The following is a 24,785-nucleotide window of genomic DNA, read 5'->3' on the forward strand; positions in this document are numbered from 1 at the left end:
GAATGCTTTGAGGATGTAACAAGCAGGTTCGACTTAGGAGAGCTAATGGATACTGTGTATCTGTACTTCAAGAAGGACGTTGACAAGGTGCTACACAGGAGATGGCTGAGTAAGACAAGGGCCCATGGTGTCAGAGACTAGGTACTAGTGTGTACAGAAGCTTGACTGTCTGGCAGAAGGTAGAGAGTGGGAATAAAAGGGTCCTTCAAGGATAGCAGCCAATGACAACTGGTATTTTGCAAGGGAACCACAACTTTTTACTTTGTACATGAAGAATCTAGATGAAGAAACTGAGGGAAATACTGTGTTTGAAATCTTATATTCAGCAAAAGAACTGAGACATCTCTTATAAACAATGATATTTGTTTATTGAACACAATTAATATTAGAACAATAAAACGTACAATACCGTAATGAAAAACACTACAATCTATCTTATTGTTTAACTGAACTTTGGATGATCACATATCACCCCACTAGAAGTTGACCAGATTCCACGTGGTGAAGTCTTCTTGTTCTTCTGATGGTCTTGTAGGTGTCTTGTCTTTCAGTGGTTTTTCTCGAGCTACCAGTCTCTAAGCAGTTTTACGTTGATTCTTATCCTCCCAAGTCTTCACGCCTTTTGGGAGGGTGTGAAGAATCTGCCAATGAAATGATCAGGTTCATTTACCCTGATTAATCAGATCCAACCTGGGGTTGTCACATTGATGGCCCAAAGGCGACATTCCATGGTCCCATTCAGGTCCAATTTCAGGTGTGTATTACAGGGTCTGGAGCTGTCAGGTTTGTTTGCAACCATTTGTGGGTAGCCGCAGCCTGTCTGCATTCTGTAGCATGTGGAAGAGCACAGAGACTTTGGTCAAGGCTAGGTTCTTCTTCCCAGCATGTTTTAATCATTGTTCACTTTTGTCACTCCATGGTAAATGTATTATTGTCCATCGTAAGATTATTATTTAAGGTGGCCTTAAATACAGTGATCGCATTTCTTTTGCAATGACTTGAATGGATGGACTTCTGTGGCTCGACAAGACTCTGGTCAGACAAAATTTGGTTTGTTGTGTACCGTTTTGGGCCCCATAACTCAGGAAGGATGTACCACCCCGGAGCATGTTCAGAGTAGCTTCATAAGAATGGTCCTAGGAATTACAAGCTCAACATATGAGGTCTCTGGGTCGATAGGTGCTGCAGTTTATAAGGGTGAAAGGGGATCTAATAGAAGCATACAGAATACTGGTTGCCTGGTCAGAGTAGACATTGGGAAGACGCTTTCACATTGAGGAGAGAAAAGATCAAGGACATAGCCTGAGAGTCAAGAGATAATCTTTAGAATGGAGATAAGGAGGAACGTCTTCAGTCTGAGAGTGGTGAATCTATGGTAGAACGGCAGTTTCCTTCCCTAAAGGACATCAGTGAACCAGGTATGTTTTTCTTGGCAATCGATTCATAACCACCATCAGTCTCTTCATTCCAGATTTGAATTCAAGCTCCGCCACTTGCTGTGGCAGGATTTGGACCCAGGTCACCAGAACATTATCTGGGTTTATCACATAAGAATTCAATGGTAATACCACGAGGCCACTGACTTGCCCAATCCTCCACAGTGTGACTAACATGTGCAGTATGACATGTACTGGGATGTGCCTTCATGTTATCCTTGACTTCCTTATCAAGGTATGGATGATTTTTCTCCGTTATGCAATTCCTCTTCAATCTTTAGTATCTCCCTAACTATTTGCCAAATTTCTTCAGCTGTCCTGCCTTTGACTGATCTTTGCTCCCCCCAGACCATACAGCCTTCCTTCCTTAGGTCAGTATAATTATCATTGCCTAACACTAAAACTCTCATGTATGAGTCAGTCTTCACTCTTTCAATCTGAACGTGAAACTCCAGCATGTTGTGGTAACTTCTTCCAAGATAAAGCTCATTCACCAATCCTTCCATGCTAAATAATATCAAATCTAAATTAGATTAGATGCCCTACAGTATGGAAACAGGCCCTTCGGCCCAACAAGTCCATACCGACCCTCCAAAGAGTAACCCACTCAGTCCCATTTCCCTCTGAGTAATATACCTAACTCTATGGGCAATTTAGCATGGCCAATTCACCTGATCTGCACATCTTTGGACGGTGAGAGGAAACCCACTCAGACAGGGGGAAAATGTGCAAACTACACGCAGACAGTCCCCCGAGGCTGGAATCGAACCTGGGATCCTGGTGCTGTACTAACCACTGAGCCATCGTGCTGCCGCATTCTCTGGTTGTTTCCATATCGTCCTGCTCTCAGAAATACTCTCTCATATACTCTATATTCAAGGATATCACTGTCCAGTTGATTAATTGAGCCAATTTGCATGTTCAAGCCACCCATAGTTACTGTTGTGCCCTTTTTACAAACCCTCACTCTTTTCCACCTCAGAAGTACTTTGGGGGGACAGTGGCTGAAAATTCCTCTTCCCAAGAGGTTTCTTCTCTTGCTTTTTATTTGCACTGAGACGGATTTCAAATATTGTTTTTGCACAAAATACTTTGAAAAGGTCTGAGTTACCACTCACACGAACAAATGTTTATTTTTTTTTTCACTAGCCACATTTCATCAGTAAATAGCGAGGAATTAAGATGGCTAAAAGTGGTCATGAGATATCGTTAGCAAACAGGGTTGAGGAAAATCCCAAAGAGTTCTTTTCATAGATATGGAGCAAGAGGGTAACTAGAGAAATGTTTGGCCCACACAAGGACAAAGGAAGAAAGGATTAAGAGAAATTGGGTGAGATTCTTAGCGAGTACTTTGCATCTGTATTCACCAAGGAGAGGGACATGACGGATGTTGAGGTGAGGGAGAGATCCCCAAATACTCTGGATGAAGTCGACATAAAGAGGGAGGAAGTTTTGGATACTCTAAAAGGTATTAAAGTAGACAAGCCTCCAAGTCTGGATGGGTTCAACCACAGGTTACTGAGGGATGTGAGTGTGGAAATAACTGGGGCTTTAATATATATCTTTGCAGGATGATAGACCATGGGTGGGGTCCCGTAGGACTGGAGAATTGCTAATATTGTCCCCTTATTTCTTAAGGATAGCGGGATAATCCAGGTAATTGTAGACCAGCGAGCCTGACATCAGTGGTAGGGAAGTTGCTGGAGAAGGTACTGGGGGACTTGAGTAAGGCGTTTTATTAGGTTCCCCATGGTCGGCTGATGGAGACGGTGAAGTCGCATGGGGTCCAGGGAGTTCTATCTAGATGGATAGAGAACTGGCTGGTCAACAGGAGACAGAGAGTAATAGTGAAAGGGGATTTCTCAAAATGGTGACCTATGACCAGTGTTGTGCAACAGCGATGCGTGCTGGGACCACTGTTGTTTGTGATATATATCAATGATTTGGAAGAAGGTATCGGCTGCCTGATTAGCAAGTTTGCAGATGACACCAAGATTGTTGGAGTAGCAGACAGTGAAGGGGACTGTCAGAGAATACAGCAGAATATAGATTGATTGGAGAGGTGGGCACTGAAATGGCAGATGGAGTTCAATCTGTGCAAATGTGAGATGATGCATTTTGAAAGATCCAGTTCAAGAGTGAACAATACAGTAAACGGAAAAGTCCTGGGGAAAATTGACTTAGAGCGAGATCTGGGTATTCAGGTCCATTGTTTCCTGAAGATGCCAACATAAGTCAGTAAATTGGTCAAGGCGGCATATGGCATGCTTTACTTCATTGGATCAGGTGTTGAGGACAAGCGCTGGCAGGACATGTTACAGTTGCATAGGACTGTGGTTTGGCCGCATTTGGAATACTGCATATAGTTCTGGTCACCACATTAACAAAAGGATGTGGATGTTTTGAATAGGGTACAGAGTAGGTTCACCAGGATGCTGCCTGGGATGGACGGTGCTGGTTATGAAGCAAGATTGAGTAGATTAGGACTATTTTCATGACAAAGTCGAAGGTTGAGGTCAACAAAATCAAGACAGATATACACAGGGTGGATAGCAAGAAGTTTTTCCCCCACATTATGGAACTCAAATACTCGGGGTCATGAGTCCAAAGTGAGAGGAGAAAGGTTTGGGGCAGATATATGTGGGAGGCTTTTTACACAAAGGGCGGTGGCAGCCTTGAATGTGTAGCCAGCGGAGGTGGGTTGGGGCATGAACGAAAGCGTTATCTAAGATGTATTTATACAGAAATATAAATGGGTAGGGAGCAGAGGGATACAGGACCTTAGAAAATAGGTGGCAGGTTTAGACAATAGGAGGATCTGGATCAGCACAGGTTTGGAGGGCCGAAGGATCTGTTCCTGTGTTGGAATGTTCTTTATTCTTTATCATTCATTCTAAAAATAGCAACTTTTCAACTTATTGTATGCTACAATTTAATAATATAAACGATTTATTTATTTGATAATGCATGTCAAATTATTATCATTTCTAAATTACAGTCACAGGGTCAAAGAGATAGACAGCATGGAAACAGACTGTCTGGTCATACTTGTCCATGCCAACCAGATATCCCAACCCAATCTATTCCCACCTGCTTGCACTCAGCCCATATCCCTCGAAACACTTTCTATTCATATACCCATCCAGACACCATCTCAATATTATAATTGTACTAACCAGCACCACTTCCTCTGGCAGTTCATTCCAAGCACGTACAACCCTCTGAGTGAGAAAAAAATGCCCCTTACATCTCTTTTACATTTTTCCCTACCCAACCGAAACCTATGCCCTCTAGTTCTGGACTTCCCTATCCCAGAAGAAAAAGACCTTGTCTATTTACCCTATCCATACCCCTCATAATTTTATAAACCTCTATAAGGTCACCTCTCAGTCTCCAACATTCCAGGGAAAACAGTCCCAGCCTGTTCAACCTCCAGCATAGCTCACACCCTCCAACCTTGGCAACATGAATGTAAATCTTTTCTGAACCCTTTCAAGTTTCACCTGATTAATCAGGTTCTGGGGATTTTTCCATCTTCATGCATTTCAAGACATCCAGCACTTCTTCCTCTGTAATATGGACATTTTTCAAGATATCACCATCTATTTCTCCATATATCTACATCTCCCATGTCCTTCTTCTGAGTAAACACTGATATCAAATAGTCGTTTAGTATCTCTCCCATCACCTGTGACTCCACGTAAAGGCACCTTGCTGATCTTTGAGGGCTCTATTCTCTCCCTGTTTATCCTTTTTATCTCATGTATTTGTAAAATCCTTTTGGATTCTCTTTACCTCTATTTGCCAAAGCTATCTCATGTTCCCCTTTTTGCCTTCCTGATTTCCCTCTTTAGTATACTCCTCCTGCCTTTATACTCTTCTAAGGATTCACTCAAACTATTCTGCCTGTATCTGTCATATCCTTCCTTCTTATTCTTAACCAAACCCTCAATTTCTTTAGTCATTCAGCACTCTCTATAACTACCAGCCTTTCCTTTTACCCTAACAAGAATATACTGTCTCTGGACTCCGGCTATCTAACATCTGAAGACTTCCCATTTTCTAGCCGACTGCTTACTTGGGAATATTTGCCGCCCTCAGCTTTTGAAAGATGTTGCCTAATACCGTCAAAATTGGCCTTTCTCCAATTTAGAACTTCAACTTTTAGATCTAGTCTATCCTTTTCCATCATTATTTTAAAACTAATAGAATTGTTGGCAAATAACTGAAGCTCACACATTTCAGAGGAGAAATTAAATCGATTGATTTTATTTAAATGTGTCAGAGTTATAATTCTATTTGATTGTTCAATCATTTGCTCACTCTGAATATTAAATCATGTAGAGGTCAACCATTTTGCAAATGATAGGGTGACAATGTATGCATTTGAATACTGAGATTCAATGTGTAATTGTGATCACCAGCACAGTCAGACAACATGTCCTTTTTCGATACAAATAAAAATGTGATTCCTTACTTTTGTATCATAAAAGATTGTTTGGTGTTTATATTTTAATTCTATCAATATAAAATCAACTTCATTGTTTTCAGAGATGATGCAGTTATTGTTCATTGAATAATTGAAGCTCATACTTTATTATTGCCCAATTCATAAATATGGCAAACTCCTGATCATTGTTCAGGTCAGCAAACCCATCACTTTGCATCATGACCGACATTAAAAGTGGATTCTAAAAGGCCTGAATTCAGGTACAGTGCTACTGGACCTCACAGCTGCATGTAGCGATGACAGAGACCCTGTCCTGGTCCTGAATCTGTGAAGAGAGTTTCCAACCTGTGTCAGGGCAGTCATAGAAACATTCCCTCACAGAGAATCATTTGGAATCCCCATTGAGCAGGAGGAAACTAGCCAACAGTCTATCACTGCTCTCAGTGTAGGCACAAATACTGTCTAAATTAGATACCAATGACTGACCAGGAACCAGGTCTGACAAGTTCATCATCAGTCAGAGCCTGGCCCATGGAGCAGATGTATGGACATGGAGTGTCAGAATCACAATGCACACATTACTTATGGTGATGACATCTGGCATATCACCCAGACTCCCTACATCTGCACCCTGGGCCAGACACTGGGTGAAAACGTTCACATTTGACAGTCTATTGAAGCATTTTGTGTCTTACAGTGAATCCTCTGAAACTACATCCAATAAATGTACCTTCACATTCAACAGTATCAAAACAAAATGAAACATGTCTGTGGATATTCAGATACTAATTCATGGGTCACCCAGCAGAATGTATCTGTAGAAACCAGGAGCAAACAGCAAGCCAAAATCGTTTTAATAACTGAACTTGTGGATTTTGTCTGGTCTTGATAACCACACATATTGTGCTGACACTTAGGTGAATGTAACAATTACATCAAAAATGGAAGTCTTGGTCTAACGTCCCTACCCACCTTCCTGACCTCACACACCTCACTCCCTCACACACTCCATTCCCTCACTCCCTCACCTCCCTCACACATTCACCAACTGACGAAAATCCACAAGCTGAGTGAAATTTGCAACATAGAACAGTACAGCACAGTGCAGGCACTTCATCCCTCAATGTTTTGCCAGCCTTTTATCCCACTCTAAGATCAGACTAACCTATATAACCTTCAATGCACTAACTTTCGTGTGCCTATCCAAGAGTCTTCTTAAATATCCCTAATGGATCTGACTCTACTACTACTGCTGGAGGAAAGCCCTAGCAGCTCAAACTTTCGTTGTAAGATATGCCCTCCAGTCCAGGAAGCACCCTGGTAAGTCTCCTCTGCACACTCTCTGAGGCTTCCACGTGTGGTTGAACCACAGCTTTATAGAGCAAAGAAATAACTTCGCTGCTCATAATCTCTATCTCCCTGATAATGAAAGACAACACACCGTATTCCTTCTGAACAACCCTATCAACTTGGTGGCAACTTTGAGAGATCGATGGACAATGACCCCAAGATCCTTCTGTCACTCCGCACAGCCAAGAATTCTGCCTTCAACCCTGTATGTTTTATGCAAATACAACCTTTTAAAAAAATTGCTTCACATTTTTTTAAAGTTGAGCTCTATCTGCCACTTGTCAGCCCAGCTCTGCATCATGTCAATGTCCTGTTGCAAACTACAATAGCCCTCCACACTATCCACAACCCGATCAACCTTCGTGATATTGGCAAACTTACTAACCTACTTGTCCACTTCCTCATCAAAATCATTGATAAAAATCACAAAGAGCACAGGTCCCAGAGCCGATCCCTGTAGAACACCACTGGTCACTAAGCTCCAGGCTGAATACTTTCCAACTGCTTCCATCTTCTGTCTTCTGTGGGCCAGCCACGCCCGTATCCAGACAGCCAAATGTCTCTGCACCCCATGCTTCTGTACCTTCTGAATGAGCCGACAATGGCGAACGCCTTGTTCACCACATCTACTGGTCTCGCTTCATCAATGTGCTTTTTCCATCTTCAAAGATTTCAATAAGGTTTCTGAGGGATGACCTGCTCCTCACAAAGCCATGCTGACTATGTCTAATCAAACCATTGTTTTCTAAGTAATTGTAAATCCGGCCTCTCAGAAACGTCTGCAATACTTTGCCCACACTGATGTAAGACTGACTGTTCAGTCAATCCCACAGTTATCCCTAATCCATTTGCTGAACAAGGGAGTATCATTTGTAACCTTCCAATCATCTGGCTGGCACTGCTCCAGTGGACTGTGAGGACGCAAAGATCATCACCAAAGGCACGCCAATCTCTCACATCACTTCCTGGAGTAATCTAGGGTAACCCCATCTGGCCCAGGGGATTTACCTATCCTTATGTTTGTAATTCATTCAATCAGTGTATACTTCCCCTCAACTTTTCTGCACCCTGTCCAACCAACTGATTGACTGCTTTCCATTTCAGTGCAATACACAGTGCTGCCTCCCTGAGTAAGTACAGTTCACAACATTCTGTGAATCATGGAATGAAAAAATAAAGGAATGCACCAATGCCTTCCTGATGAAGAATTTATGACCGAAAGATCGACTCTCCTACCCCTCGGATGCTGCCTGACGTGCTGTACTTTTCTAGCACCACACATTTTGACTCTGATCTCCATCAACTGCAGTCCTCACTTTCTCCACTACTGAGGGCTGTCCCCTCTGTACACTGAGTGGGGAATTAACCATCAGAAACTCATTGTATGTGGAGCTGACTGCTCAGTTCTGGAAAGTTGCATTTGATGAATATGTTTTTTTTTAAAAAAAAGAAATTACAATTCCGCATATATTCATTTAGTGCCAGAGTTAGAGTTGTGGTTCATGGTTTGAGCAGCTTGATAAGAAACAGGAAATGACTGAAGAACTCCGAGGTACAGGGTATTCCAGGTATTATATTCCAGCTTAGATTAATGCTGGGAGTATTATCAGACAGGCTGACAGATGCGATAAGGGAATGAGTTGACATGTGGAGGTGTGACAGTTTTACCATCACAGAGGCTCTTTTGAGGGAGGTTAGAGCAAACAACTCAATACTCTGTTGTACTGGAACTATAGACAGGACAAGGCAGGGTGTTAAAGAGGAGGTGATGTTGCTTTATTAATTAACAAGTCAGTTACTGCTGAAAGGATGGACAATAGCTTAGAAGGGTCTTCAAATGAGACTTTGTGGGTTGAGGTTTGAATCAAAATGATAACACACACACTGCTTTTTTCAGCACATTTTAGCTTACATGTGGAACCAGTTCCTTAGGTCCAACAGGTCCACACAGACCCTCTGAAGAGCAATATTAAGACTGACAAGTTGCCAGGCCCGAATCAAATTTGTCCTCCGCTGCTTTGGAAACGAGAAATACAATTGCTTTGGAAACAAGAAATGCAATTGCTTCGCCACTTGCGAAGTTCTTTGCATCCTCGATCTCCACTGGAGTCGTACCTGAGGACTGGAGGGAGGCAAATGTAATTCCTCTCTTCAAGAAAGGAAATAGGGAAATCCCCGACAATTACAGACCAGTAAGCCTCACGACTGTTGTCTGCATGGTGTTAGAAAGGATTCTGAGGGATAGGATTTCTGACCATCGGGAAAAGCATGGCTTGATTAAATGCAGTCAACACGGCTTTGTGAGGGGCAGGTGATGATGAGGATCGAGCAGTGGATGTGGTGTGTATGGACTTCAGCAACGCATTTGATAAGGTTCCACATGGTCGGCTCATTCAGAAGGTCAGGAGGAATGGGACACCGGGGAACTTAGCTGTCTGGGTACAGAATTGGCTGGCCTACAGAAGACAACGAGTGGTTGTAGAAAGAAAATATTCTGCTTGAACGTCCGTGACGAGTGGTGTTCCACAGGGCTCTGTCCTTGGGCCTCTACTGTTTGCAATTTTTCCTAATGACTTGGGTGAGGGGATTGAAGGATGGGTCAGCAAGTTTGCAGATGACACAAAGGTTGGAGGTGTCGTTGACAGTACAGAGGGCTGTTGTAGGCTGCAGCATGACATTGACAGGATGCAGAGATGGGCTGAGAGGTGGAAGATGGAGTTCAACCTGGATAACTGCAAAGTGATGCACTTTGGAAGTTCGAATTTGAAAGTTGAGTACAGGATTAAGGATAGGATTCTTGGCAGTGTGGAGGAACAGAAAGATCTTGGTGTGCAGGTACATAGATCCCTTAAAATGGCCACCCAAGTGGACAGGGTTGTTCAGAAAGCACATGGTATTTTGGCTTTCATTAACAGGGGGATTGAGTTTCAGAGTTGTGAGATCTTGTTGCAGCTCTATAAAACATTGGTGAGATCGCACTTGGAATACTGCATCCATTTCTGGTTGTGCTATTATAGGAAAAATGTGGATTCTTTGGAGACGGTTCAGAGGAGGTTTACCAGGATGCTGCCTGGACTGGAGGGCTTATCTTATGAAGAGAGGTTGACTGAGATCGGACTTTTTTCATTGGAGAAAGGGAGGAGAGGGGACCTAATTGAGGTATACAAGATAATGAGAGGCAGAGATAGAGTCGAAAGCCAGAGACTATTTCCCAGGACAGAAATGGCTAACACGAGGGGTCATAGTTTTAAGCCGGTTGGAGGAAAGTACAGAGGGGATGTCAGAGGCGGGATATTTACACAGAGATTTGTGAGAGCATGGAATACGTTGCCAGCAGCAGTTGTGGAAGCAAGGTCATTGGGGACATTTTAGAGACTGCTGGACATGCATATGGTCACAGAAATTTGAGGGTGCAGACACAAGGATCAGTGGTCGGCACCACATCATGGGCTGAAGGGCCTGTTCTTTGCTGTACTGTTCTATGTTCTATGCTCTATTTCAAAGTCCTTGCACTTAATAATAAATTGCTCTTGGGTGTGGAACTGAGACCCATCATTTCAATGCTCCATACTGTGAGTTGTGCACTGTTTTCATCATATTGTTATAAAAATGAACTGAATAAAGTGGGGATTTTGTGTTTATTGGACAATTTAAAAGTTCGTATTACGAAAGGATGTCGGACCTTCAGTAATAAGACTTTACTGTTAATGGTTAGAACAATGTTGCAAACATTTACACAGAGATTTCCAGATCAAGTCACACACAAGTACGTTGGGCTGTAAAGCTGCCGGCCATCAATGGCGCTGCACAAATCTGTTTGGACACTGACATTGTAGAGATAACATACACTGGATATGGTTTATGAGGGATTCAATGTAAGATGCCATGTGCTGCAGGAGTCCATCACCTTTATAACACTTTCATTCAGGATTGCGTCCAAGGTACAGAACTACAGAGTTTAGGTCCCACACTGGAAGGGATATACTTCCAAGACATGGCTGTTTACAGGTCATTGTTATAGATGTTGAACTGCATTTTGACCAGTGCCATGTGCTAGTCCATTGACCAGTCTGCCCCACACACATCTCCCTGTTGTTCAGGTATGTCTCTAACCAGTCTATTGTGAGGGATTGTGTCAGTAACTGTCCAGCTCCAGTTAGGAAGCTCTCTGAACAGATCTTGGAGATGGCCAGTGTTTTGGACGTCATGGAGAGGCCCAGTAACACTGTGTCTGAGTTCAGGCTTTTTCTCAATGTCATTTCCAACAGCTTTGCTGCCTGTAAGATGGTGTGTTCACTGAACTGAACATGAATTGGCTGTTTACTACATTCACTGAACTGTAATAGTTAGGTTTGCGCTCTGGTAAATCAATTATTGTTCATTTCAATTGCTTTCAACTGAAAAACAATGATGTTTGTTTAAAAATGTAAGAAATAAATTGAAATTAACTCTTCAATTATACAGAATGTAAAATTGACTTGTTGTATATTTCCCACAGACTAATCAAGCAACAATCAGATATTGTCTGTAAAGCAGGATTCTGTGAACAGGACTATGTCCCAGGCATCACTATTCTCTCTGGTAGGTTCTGTACCACTGAAAGGTACAGGCAGGCAGAAGAGGGCAGCTCCATGGCACATAGTCAATATAGAGTGGCATGGTGGCTCAGTGGTTAGCACTGCTGCCTCACAGCACCAGGGACCCAGGTTTGATTCCAGCCTTGGGCAACTACCTGTGTGGAGTTTGTACATTCTCCCAGTGTCTGCGTGGGTTTCCTCCCACAGTCCCAAGAAATGCAGCTCAGGTGAATTGGCCATGGTAGTGGGTTACTCTTCGGAGGGTGGGCGTGGACTGGTTGGGCAGAAGGGTCTGTTCCCACACTGTACGGAATCTAATATAATCATAGTGCTCAGCATTGATGCTGGACACTGTGGTGGCTTGACTGCTCTGCGGCAGGTTATGGGGAACCAATAAAAGGGAAACCTATAATTGACCACATCATCACTGATCTGCCTGCTGCAGATCACCCCTACATTTCATATATCGGTAACAATGTTCACTGCACAGTCCTTATGGGGAGCAAGGGCTAACCTCACATTTTGCAGACCCTTCACACCATGTTATGTACTGAATTGTACAGACTTTAAACAGGTTAGGGAAACAATCACGATCATCCATGAGGTACAATGGCCCATCAGCAGCAGCAGAATCATATTGTGTATAACTCATACAGTCGGCAGCTTCCTGGACCGACATACCTCCCACTGTACAGTAACCGTCACAGCCCGACATACCTCCCACTGTACAGTAACCATCACACCCCGACATACCTCCCACTGTACAATAACCATCACAGCCCGACATACCTCCCACTGTACAGTAACCATCACAGCCCGACATACCTCCCACTGTACAGTAACCATCACACCCCGACATACCTCCCACTGTACAGTAACCATCACACCCCGACATACCTCCCACTGTACAGAAACCATCACACTCCGACATACCTCCCACTGTACAGTAACCATCACACCCCGACATACCTCCCACTGTACAGTAGCCATCACGGTCCGACATACCACCCACAGTAGAGTAACCATCACACCCCGACATACCTCCCACTGTACAGTAACCATCACACCCCGACATACCTCCCACTGTACAGTAACCACCACAGCCCGACTTACCTCCCACTGTACAGTAACCACCATGGCCGGACATAGCTTCCACTGTACAGTAACCATCACACCCCGACATACCTTCCACTGTACAGTAACCATCACACCCCGACATACCTCCCACAGTACAGTAACCACCATGGCCCGACATAGCTTCCACTGTATAGTAACCATCACACCCCGACATACCTCCCACTGTACAGTAACCACCACAGCCGGACATGCCTCCCACTGTACAGTAACCACCACACCCCGACATACCTCCCACTGTACAGTAACCACCATGGCCGCACATAGCTTCCACTTTATAGTAACCATCACACCCCGACATACCTCCCACTGTACAGTAACCATCACGGCCTGACATACCTCCCACTGTACAGTAACCACCATGGCCGGACATAGCTTCCACTGTATAGTAACCATCACACCCCGACATACCTCCCACTGTCCAGTAACTGTCACAGCCCCCACTATATGTTAACCATCAAGAACGGCACGATGGCTCAGTGCTTAGCACTGCTGCCTCACAGCACCAAGGTCCTAGGTTCAATTCCGGCCTTGGGTGACTGTGTGGAGTTTGCATATTCCCCCCGTGTCTGCGTGGTTTCCTCCCACAGTCCAAAGATGTGCAGGTCAGGTGAATTGGCAATTCTAAGCTGCCCATAGTGATAGGTGCTTTAGTCAGAGGGAAATCGGTCTGGGTGGGTTACTCTTCGGAGGGTTGGTATGGACTAGTTGGGCCAAAGGCCCTGTTTCCATACTGTAAGGAATGTAAGGCCCTGTTTCCACACTGTAAGGAATCGAATCTACTCTCCAAGGTTCAAGTCAGGGACATGATGGAATAATCACTTGTCTGAATGAGTACAGCTCCAACAGTACTCTAATCTGGATTTACTAGCAACCGGCAACACAGTTGTGTGGGGAGGATCATGTCTCACAAACATGACTGAATATTTTGAGGAAGTGACAAAATTGATTGATGAGGGAATGGGGCTGGATGTTGGCCGTTTGGATGTTAGCAAGGCCTTTAATATGCTTCTTTATGGCAGGCTCATACAGAAGGTGAAGTGAAAGGGGATCAGTTGGTAAGATGGATAGAGAACTGCTTGGTCTGAGAAGACAGAGTACTGGTGGGTCAGTGCTTTTGTGATCTGTAAATAGATTGGCGGAGGTGCATATTGTGAGGATGATTGCCAGAGAATACAGCGGGATATAGGTCAGCTGCAGACTTGAACAGAGAAAACATAGATGTAACTTTATCTGGACAGTTGTGACGTGATGCGTTTTAGAAGGTCGAATGCAGGAGAGAAGTATAAATTGTATGGAAAAACTACTGATTGCATCAACATCCGAAGGAATCTAGGTGTACAGCTCCACAGTTCCTTGAAAGGGGTAACACGGGTGGATAGGGTGATCAAGAAAACTGATGGCAAACTTGCAGACATGCATCAGAGCATGCAGTATGAAAACTAACAGGTCATATTGCAGCTGTAGAGAAACTTATTTCGAGGTACATTTAGAATATTGTGTACAGTACTCTTTGCCACACAATGTTGAAGTGTTGGAGAGGGTATGGAAAAATTTTACCAGCATGTTGTCTGGTTTGGAGGGTATTAGTCAGAAGGAGAAATTGAACATATAGGGTTTGTGTGCACCTGGGCATCATTGGATATGGGGCTACCTGACAGATATTTACAGAATTATCAGAGGCATAGATAGAAGGACAGTTAGAGGCTTTTTCCCCCCAGAGTAGAAGTATCAATTACTCAGGACTGTAGGTTTTAGGTAAAAGAGAGAAAGTTCAGGAGATGTGATAGGTAAGTTTCGTTTGCTGTTACAGACAGAATGTAAAGTGCCTGGAATGAAATGATATAGGGGAAGAAGCCAATATAGCAAGGTTTAAGAGGGATCTTGGCACAAGTATAAGCAAGTAGGGAATAGAATGACATAGAGGTTGTTGGAGCAAAAACTTTTGTTTTAACTTTAGAACGGCATCATGCGTCAGTGCGGGCTTGCTGGGCTGAAAGGCCTGTTCCTGTACTGGACTGTTGTTAATGTCAAGATTTGAGCACGGGAGAGGCGAGATCCTCACTGAATGATTACTGATGATCAACAACCACATTATTATAGATCCACCCCCTCATCAACTTGCAGCTTCATATCCTCCCCCACTGTGGGGAAACTCAATATGGAGAATTTGACACGAAAGTCAGACCTGTTACCTGGTGACTCCATCTCGGCGCTTGCTCCTGCAGACTTCTATCCTGAACAGCATCATCTCGGGGGACACTGCACAGAGAGGAGCTGCATGTACACACCCACCAATGATGGCATCTGACACATGCCAGCCTCACCATGCATTCCCAGCACATCCCGGACCCACTGACAGTACGCTTCAGTACTTCAATGCTGCAGCTCAGGGTATACTGACAACTCTCATTGCAATGCTGCTACAAGGACGCTGTGCTCAGGAAACACACTCACAGCTCATGGCTTGTCCCTCTGGGCTGCTCACTCCGTGTTTGTACACACTCACTTTGAACTGACTTGAATGCTCACAGAATTATTGCCTTGCCTTACCCTGCCTTTAGCAGCGTTTCCCCTCAGCTAGAGCTACCTGTTTCACCCGTCTGCTGTATTGTCTTGGTGTTTAGCAGGAACACAAACTCAGGAAGCTTGATATCATTGTCCACAGTCAGTCACGGTGCCCAGCACAGTGAGTCAGGGGGAGTCTCAGATCCCAGTCCGGGAGCTCGGACACGGTCAGTCACGGTGCCCAGCACAGTGAGTCAGGGGGAGTCTCAGATCCCAGTCAGCGAGCTTGGACACAGTCAGTCACGGTGCCCAGCACAGGGAGTCAGGGGGAGTCTCAGAATCCAGTCTGCGAGCTTGGACACGGTCAGTCACGGTGCCCAGCACAGTGAGTCAGGGGGAGTCTCAGATCCCAGTCCGGGAGCTTGGATACGGTCAGTCACGGTGCCCAGCAGAGTGAGTCAGGGGGAGTCTCAGAATCCAGTCTGGGAGCTTGGACACGGTCAGTCAGCCTCTCGTGGTTGTTAGGGTCAGGATCCTTCCCCTGTTAGGGGGTGAGGAGATGAATATTAGGCTGCCCCATATCCCTCTTCGTTCTTTGTGCCCTAGTGCGGGATGGTTCCTTCTGGAATGTGAGAATTACCAAGGAGGATTAGGGAAATGGAAGTGGTTGGTACAGCTGTTAGTGCTGGGACAGTTGGGGGGAAGGTGTCGAGGTGTTCTGAGTGAGTGAGTGGGCAGCACAGACACCAGGCAGAGTTGGGCAGAGGGGCAGAGAAGAGATTACAGAGAGACTGAGAGAAGGTGCTGCATTCACTGACAGTGGGAGAAAATGAGCCTTGGTGGGAGGTGGGTGCAGTAACAGAGAGAGTGAGAGTGAAGTCACAAAGTGCAGATGGTGGCACTTACCCTGGTGCACGGGAGAAGGTCACTGACCTCCTTCCTATACTGATAGATATTCACCCAGAAGGCTGGCACCTCACTGACCCAGGGATCAGCCTCTGACCAAGTTGGCAGGGTCTAGTGTCATAGCTTCCCCTGCAATCCCTGGAGGAAGATAATGTCCCTCTCATGAACCATGTCATACACCAGGACCAGGGCCTTGCCCACAAAGTGGGGCCCCAGTTTACCCCTTCTGCCATGTCCAGGCCAATTTCGACTTCACAATCCAAGAGTAAAATGACTTTTTAAAGATGGCTCCTGGAAACAGGGAGGCTGGTAAATTCTTGGGTATCCAGGCAGAGGGCAATTCTTATGAAGAAGGGGAAAAATCATCACGTTAGTGTCAGATGAGAGGAAGACCACGCAGGCAGGTAGGGTATAAGGCAGATTGGGTATGGTATCATGAGAAAATGCAATTCACCTTGTGGAGAGAAACACTCCATGAAACCCGATTAAAATGAGACTTGACCAAATCATAAGATGGGTTTGGCCTCTGTCTGTCTGAATCAAAATAGGGATGAAATATTGGGAGAAACAAACTTGGAAAGGAGAATTATACAGGAGATTCAATTCCTTAAAAAGGGGTAATACAATGTTCCAGACTGTTAAAAGGTGCCGGGGAAAATTCCCTGCCTTATACTTACCTACATTATATAATCCTCCCTGGATGCAGGGATGGTGCCGGAGGCCTGGAGAACAGCTAATACCGCAACTTTGTTTAATGTGGAGCAAGTGACTGACTGAATAGGTCGAGGTTAGAATTCTGCGACAGTGGATAAACTGTCACTGAGGAAATCCCAGGGACTCCAGGAGAGTCGGTCTTGATTTTTTCAAGGAAGATCGTGTGTAATTAATCTGACTGTGTCGGTTTGAGGCAGTAACTTGGAACTGCATGTGACTTACTTGGATTTGACAAGAGATCCCATGGCAGATTGTTTAAAAACAGAAACTGTGGGGTCCAGGTGAATGGAGCAAACAACCCAGAGAAGTGCAAGGCAAGGCATTTGGGGACATCAACAATAGAGAGGAATACACAATAAATGAGAGTATGGTCAGTGTGGGCAGATAAATGAAGGTAGCTGGACAGATAAATAATCTTTTTAATGCAGCAATTGGCATGATTTTCTCTGTCAGCCAAAATACAGAATTTCAGAGCAGGAAGCTTAGGCAGGAACTGTATAAATAATGAGTTCAGTCACAGCTTGGGGACTGTATACAGTTCTGGTCACCCGATCACATGGAAGGATGGAATTGGACTGGAGAGGGTACAGAGGAGATCCGTTACCCTGTGACAGTGGAAGTGCAGTTATGGGGAAAGATAGGGGAATGGAGGATACTGAGAGGAGATTTGATTGGGGTGCACATATTGTCAGGAGCCTGTGTAGAAAGGGAGAGAACATTTTGCTCTTGTAGAATTGCATTACAAACGGTGAATATTAAACGTAATTAATTGAAATATTAGCGAAGTACTGAGGAAGGTTGTTATTTCACCCAGAGTATGGTTGAGATCTGGGAGTCACGCATGGAAGTGGAGTCGAGGTAGAAACTGTCAAACCATTTTAAAAAGGTGCCGGGAGCTGAACTGGAAGGCCTATCGTCTCTGGGGAGAGAGAACTAGGGCTTCAAAAATAACATGACATCTTGTCCAATGTAGACAGTTTGCAGAGTGATTTCCTCTATACTGTACTATTTTATGAAGTTTTCAAGATTTACCAATATCTGACAGGATCAATACGCAGGAATGAGGGGAGAAAACAGGGAGGAGCAGTGTGTGAATTGATTATCATCACAATAATACTGATCCCAATCTTTATACACAGTGTACTTCACTGAGTTAGCCTTTTTATCCTTCCTGTGTTAATGGTAAACCCCTTTGATATATCCAGTTCTCGGTCATTGTCACACTGGAGCCACATCTCCATTATGACAGCTCCATCTGACCTGGTTCATGTTATTTAAATCTACCATTTCATTGGCCTTGTTCAAACGTTAGGAAGGAATTCAGGGATGGCAGCAAGTGCAAAGTCCAGGATTGCTGTAGGGTCCATAGGTGGTTAGAGAGATAGGAAGTTGTGTGAAAGTTATGGGATATTGCAGGGATATGGGTTGTTCTAGAGGCTGAAGAAGATTACAAAGACAAGAATAGTTTTAGGTTTTGTTTGAAGTGAAAATGAAGCTGGAGCAGCCAGATCAATATTCTGGCTACGAGAGCCTTGTAGAGAGAAACCCTCCCCGACACCTGATGAAAATGTTACCGGGACAATTTATCACATGGTTTATTTATCTTTACCTCTCAGCTCCAGATATAAAAAAAATTCTGTCCACTGTGCCTACATACTACCAGTCTCTGAAACATCCTACATGTTCCATGACCCTTCCCACTTCTGTAAACCCACTAGTTTCTACAAACATTCCTATTTGTGTAAAGGTCTCCATGCCTTATGAAGCTCCCTGTTTCGAATACCCCTTCCTCCTTATGAAGAACGTCACACACAAACGGCAGACCGAGTCTTTGGAACCAGTTAGTGATTAGGAAGAGACATTTTGGGTGGAGAACATTGAGACGGAGAGTTTGTAGAAAACAGGAAAAAAAGCTTGTATTGGTCCTGCAGGAGATTGATAACAGGAGGATCGACTGAAAGGTACAGGACTGTCCTTGGGGAACTTTACAGAGACAGCATTGGTGAAACTGGAGGAGGTTTCAGAGACTAGGGGATTTGTAGGTGTTAATTAACCTTAGAGATACGTAGAGTGTTTTTACAGTGATTGGAACGAGGTCAGTCAGTTAAATCTCATTAATACGTGTTACCTGATTGGGACTGTTAACTGGCTCTAATCAGGGAATCCTGGCTCATAAATAAACAGAAGCTTCAGGGGCTCTGTTAACTATAAGAGCCGGCTCTGAGCTAGCTTGGGTCAGTGCCATGGATCATGCATGAAGACATAAAAGGTGATTTGGTAACAGGATACCAGCCTCTGTGGAGTTATTTCAGTTTGAACATCTGGTAGATATTACAGAGAGGGGGAGGGCTGGGGGCATTTCCACAGATCAGGACGGGTTTAGAATCTGGAGGTTGCAGAGACAGTGAGCTGTGTCGGGGCAGAAGGTGGTTACAGAATCAGGAGCATGGTTGGGACTAGAGGATGTTACACAGCTGGTTAGGCATTGGATTAGGGTACACAACAGGGAAAATTGTAGGAACTGGAGCAAAGAAAATAGATTGGCAGTGTTGTCAGTGCTGGAGAACGTTGGAGATATAATGAACACTGTAGTGGCTGGAGTCTATTGAGATATTGCAATCTGTCAGGGCAGGAGGAGATTAGTAAGGCTGATTGTTGTGTGGATTGGAGGAGATTGCAAAGATTAGGTTTCTATGGATCAGATAGTTGCAGAGAAGGGGAGAGCTGTAAAGACTTGAGAAATATTTTATAGAGAGGAAAGGTTATTGGGGCTGGAGGAGATTCCAGAGAAAGGAGGTTTGTATGGCCTGTATGAGTTACAGAGATAAGGACGGCGACATTGGCTGATGGAGATTTAGAATGTATCATACAGGATCGACGAGGTTATAAAGACGGGATATTTATGGATTTGGAGGACTCTCAAGACATCACACGGAATGACACAGACGCCTTTTGGCACAGAAGGGTATCATTTGGTCAATCATGACTACACCAGCTCTTCAACTGAACTCTTTGCTGAGTAATGATCTCCTCCTTCATTCACATCCTCACATTTGTTTTGTATCAAATATCATCTAATCGCCTCCTGAATGTTTCAGTCAAACATGCATCTACAACGCATCTAAGTGCATCTTAACTACTTGCGAAGATCTTTTTCCAGGTATAAATCCTCTTTCTAATTTTGACGCAGCCTTACTCCATCTTTTGATACGTTCGTTATGAGGGGCCCGCAGGAGGATTCCGGGACAGCTCTATGGTGGCTCTCAGTTTTCCCATAATTCCCCTCTGCTCTACCATCTCCCCTCTGAACCTCCAGCATTCCTCGTGGCTCTTAATTCGATTCTCCATCTGACACAAATTCTATTGTTTATCACACGAAGCAGCATTGGGGTTGTTTATCCTGCTGTTCCTATTTGAGGGACCATTCCTCAACTGGACCCAAGCCATCTTGTCTTTGCAGGGAGCCCATGGTTCAGTTTGTCATTTTCTGACCAAATTGGTGTTCCAGTCAAACCTTCCCAGCTTCATTCTTGCCCCATTGAAGGCTGCTCTCAGTCCACTAATGTTTCTCACTCTCAGTTACTTATATCATTCTCTACCATCATCCTGAACTTTACAATAAAATGATCGCTGTTCCCCAAAATCTTCCCCTACTGACACTGGATCTACTTGCCCCATCTTTTTCCAAGGACCAGGTCCAACAGTACATGTTGTCTTGGGCTGGACACATACTCCGGCAGTAAGCTCTCCTCCATGTAATCTAGGAATACTCGAACCTCGTGACCCTGCAACACCAATAACACAGTTAATATCAGTTAATATTTATTCCCTCCGTCATTTTCTTTTGGTTTCTGCCGACAGACTGTACCTCACAGTGTAATTGTATATTTTTTTGTTCTGTAGCTCCAGCCAAATTAATTGTTTCCTTGGATGGATCATCTTTGTCTTGGACTCCTAAACTAATGCTAATTTAAACCAGTACTTTTCCCTTCATCCTTTCCCTTCACTTCTATCATTTTGGAATTCTTTATCCCCAGCAATATTTGACACCCAGTCCTGCCATTCCTTGAGCCAGATTTAGACACACCAATCTGCACCTGTAACTCTACACACTCCGAGTATTAATGTCTATGCAGAGAACCTCAGATTAAGGCTTTCTTTCTTGCTCCATCTTCCACTGATAAACTTGTTGTTGTAAGTTAGTACCAAATGTATCTCCCAGTATTTTGAGAATCCTGGTAGTCTCCTCTAATATTCCTTTTTGGATCCTAAGCACAGGCCAAGTTATTTTCAATCCCTCCCAAAAAACCCCGTAAGAAATTCAGTCCCGGTTCTGTCACGTTAGCCCATCCACCTTGCACAATTGCTGCCTTCCTCAGAACCAGTCCCAGTGTCGCAGGAATCTGAAGCCCTTCCTGCTGCACCATCGTTCCAGTCACACTCTCATCTACCTAAAACTCAGAGTTCTGTTCTCACTTTGACACGGCACTGGCAGTAACCAAGGGATTGCTACATTTGAGGTCCTGCTTGCTAACTATCCACCTAGCTCCCTAAATTCTGATTCCCAGACCACTTCACCCTTCCTACCCAGATCATTCCTATCAGCATGGACGTGACCTTGGACTGCTCACTGTACCCCAGACGAATGTCCTGCAGACACAGTGACATTCTTAACCCCACTATCCTGAAATTACAGAAACACTGACATCTTCTTCAATTTCCGGAATCTCCTGTTCCTATTGTTCCTTCTTCCTTCTACCTCCGATCCTGTACAGTCAGGCTGCTTGTGGGGCCACAGACATGGCTCTGACTGCCCTCCCTTGAGCAGCCTACACCTTAATCAGATTCCAAACTGGGAAACTGAATTGGGAGGGAGATATCACGGTATTCCTGGATTCCCTGACTGTTTCTCTTCGATTGCCTAGTCCCCCATTCCCTTCCTTATTCCAGGCTGTCATGTCTGCAGGGTGATCTGCTCTCTGTGTGCGCTATCCCCATAACTCTCAGCATCACAGAGTCTCGAGCACTGTCTGATCTCCGAGACCCCGTGTTCATCTAGGACACGAGCAGGGGCTATGAATTCCCAATGTAACAGAACATAATTTCCATCTGACAAATATGTCTTGCCATGTCGTAAAATGCAACAGTCTAGAATAACTTAAATAATTACTTAGAATGAAGTTAACATCCGGGAAATAACAATATGGTTAAGTCCCTTATTCCACTGTGGCTTACTGAGGGTAATTGACTATATTGGCACAGAATTTCACAGTGTCTCTTAATTCTGAGTTCGAACCTTACTTCAGAATTGGAAAATTAACTTTGCAGACTTACAGCAATTAACTGATAGTCGTTAATAACGGTGTATTTATCAGCCAATGAACTTACAGCCTTTTCTGTGATGGCTCTTGCACTTCTTCCAAACTCAGTGCAGGCAGGTCCCAGTAGCAGAAAGTTGTCTCTGTGACTCCCAGATACGTGTAATCCTCCAGCTTCCACTCCACTCTGCTCCCTCACAGGGTCACCGTCTCTGTGACTCCCAGGGATGTGTAATCCTCCAGCTCCCACTCCACTCTGCCCCCTCACAGGGTCACTGTCTCTGTGACTCCCAGGGACGTGTAATCCTCCAGCTCCCACTGCGCTCTGCTCCCTCACTGGGTCACCGTCTCTGTGACTCCCAGGGATGTGTAATCCTCCAGCTCCCACTCCATCCTGCTCCCTCACAGGGTCACTGTCTCGGTGACTCCCAGGGATGTGTATTCCTCCAGCTCCCACTCCACTCTGCTGCCTCACAGGGTCACCGTCTCTGTGACTCCCAGGTCCGTGTAATCCTCCAGCTCCCACTCCACTCTGCTCCCTCACAGGGTCACTGTCTCTGTGACTTCCAGGGACGTGTAATCCTCCAGCTCCCACTCCACCCTGCTCCCTCACAGGGTCACTGTCTCTGTGACTCCCAGGGATGTGTATTCCTCCAGCTCCCACTCCACCCTGCTCCCTCACAGGGTCACTGTCTCGGTGACTCCCAGGGATGTGTATTCCTCCAGCTCCCACTCCACTCTGCTGCCTCACAGGGTCACCGTCTCTGTGACTCCCAGGTCCGTGTAATCCTCCAGCTCCCACTCCACTCTGCTCCCTCACAGGGTCACTGTCTCTGTGACTTCCAGGGACGTGTAATCCTCCAGCTCCCACTCCACCCTGCTCCCTCACAGGGTCACCGTCTCTGTGACTCCCAGGTACGTGTAATCCTCCAGCTCCCACTCCACTCTGCTCCCTCACAGGGTCACCGTCTCTGTGACTCCCAGGTCCGTGTAATCCTCCAGCACCCACTCCACTCTGCTCCCTCACAGGGTCACCATCTCTGTGACTCCCAGGGATGTGTAAACCTCGAGCTCCCACTCCACCCTGCTCCCTCACAGGGTCACTGTCTCTGTGACTCCCAGGTACGTGTATTCCTCCAGCTCCCACTCCACCCTGCTCCCTCACAGTGTCACCGTCTCTGTGACTGCCAGGGATGTGTAATTCTCCAGTTCCGACACCAATCTGCTCCCTCACAGGGGCACTGTCTATGCAACCCCTACTTACGTGTAATCCTCAAGCTCCCACTCCACTCTGCCCCCTCACAGGGTCACCGTCTCTGTGACTCCCAGGTCCGTGTAATCCTCCAGCTCCCACTCCACCCTGCTCCCTCACAGGGTCACTGTCTCTGTGACTCCCAGGTACGTGTATTCCTCCAGCTCCCACTCCACCCTGCTCCCTCACAGTGTCACCGTCTCTGTGACTGCCAGGGATGTGTAATTCTCCAGTTCCGACACCAAACTGCTCCCTCACAGGGGCACTGTCTATGCAACCCCTACTTACGTGTAATCCTCAAGCTCCTACTCCACTCTGCCCCCTCACAGGGTCACCGTCTCTGTGACTCCCAGGTCCGTGTAATCCTCCAGCACCCACTCCACTCTGCTCCCTCATAGGGTCACTGTCGCTGTGACTACCAGGTGTGACTCAGCCTTAATCCTCAGTGCTGATTTATATCCTCCTGCTTTGCTGCCTCTGTAACTCCCAGGTATGTTAGACTCAAGCTCCTGCTCCAAGTTGCTCCCTCATATGGTCACTCCCTCTGTGCCTCAGTGCTGGTTTCAAGCCTCCTGCTCTGCTTTTTCTCCTACTCCAAGTCCCAGTCGGTCCCGACCCTCGCTACTGATTAATATTCTCCCGCACTCTCTCAGGTTCTCTGTCCTTGTGACTCCCAGGTAATGACAGGCCTCAAGCCTCAGCTGAGATTTATAACGTCCCATTCCGCACTGCTGCCTTACAGAATTACTGTTGTGCCTGGAAAACAGTGGAAAAGAGGAGAATTAGACAGAGCAGAGGGTGTCACAGTGATTGAGCGAGCCATATGGAATGGAACAGGTTATCTAGGGAGCTAGGCTGATCTGCAGCATCTGAAGAAGTTTGCTAGAAGATACACGAGAGTTGCATATACTGATGAAGGCAAAGGACACAGAGAGATAGTGGCTTATTCATGACGGAGCTTTGTACAGTCTAAAGGGCTTTTTCTGAGTTGATTACAGAGATGTGTATTCTTCAACAAATGCAAATTGATAGCCAGAAAGTGGCGTATGGTACTGGAGACTGTTGGATATTACAGAGTTAGAAGACTTGCAGTAACTTGGGGGTAATATAAACTTTTGGAGCACTGGTGGTGTTCAAGGA

The 24,785-nt window shown here is 45.2% G+C and overlaps 1 long non-coding RNA gene across 1 annotated transcript; it reads right to left on the minus strand.

Annotated features, from left to right (window-relative positions):
* Nucleotides 1-380: 380 nt before the first annotated feature.
* On the minus strand, nucleotides 381-22,970 carry LOC140472193 (uncharacterized). The gene is made up of 3 exons (XR_011957462.1): nucleotides 22,464-22,970; nucleotides 20,749-20,860; nucleotides 381-827 (listed from the first exon to the last, which is right to left on the minus strand). It is a non-coding gene; the product is annotated as an uncharacterized lncRNA (long non-coding RNA).
* Between the last annotated feature and the right edge of the window lie 1,815 nt (nucleotides 22,971-24,785).

This window comes from Chiloscyllium punctatum, unplaced genomic scaffold (genome assembly GCF_047496795.1).
Source record: "Chiloscyllium punctatum isolate Juve2018m unplaced genomic scaffold, sChiPun1.3 scaffold_258, whole genome shotgun sequence".
NCBI lineage: Eukaryota > Metazoa > Chordata > Chondrichthyes > Orectolobiformes > Hemiscylliidae > Chiloscyllium > Chiloscyllium punctatum.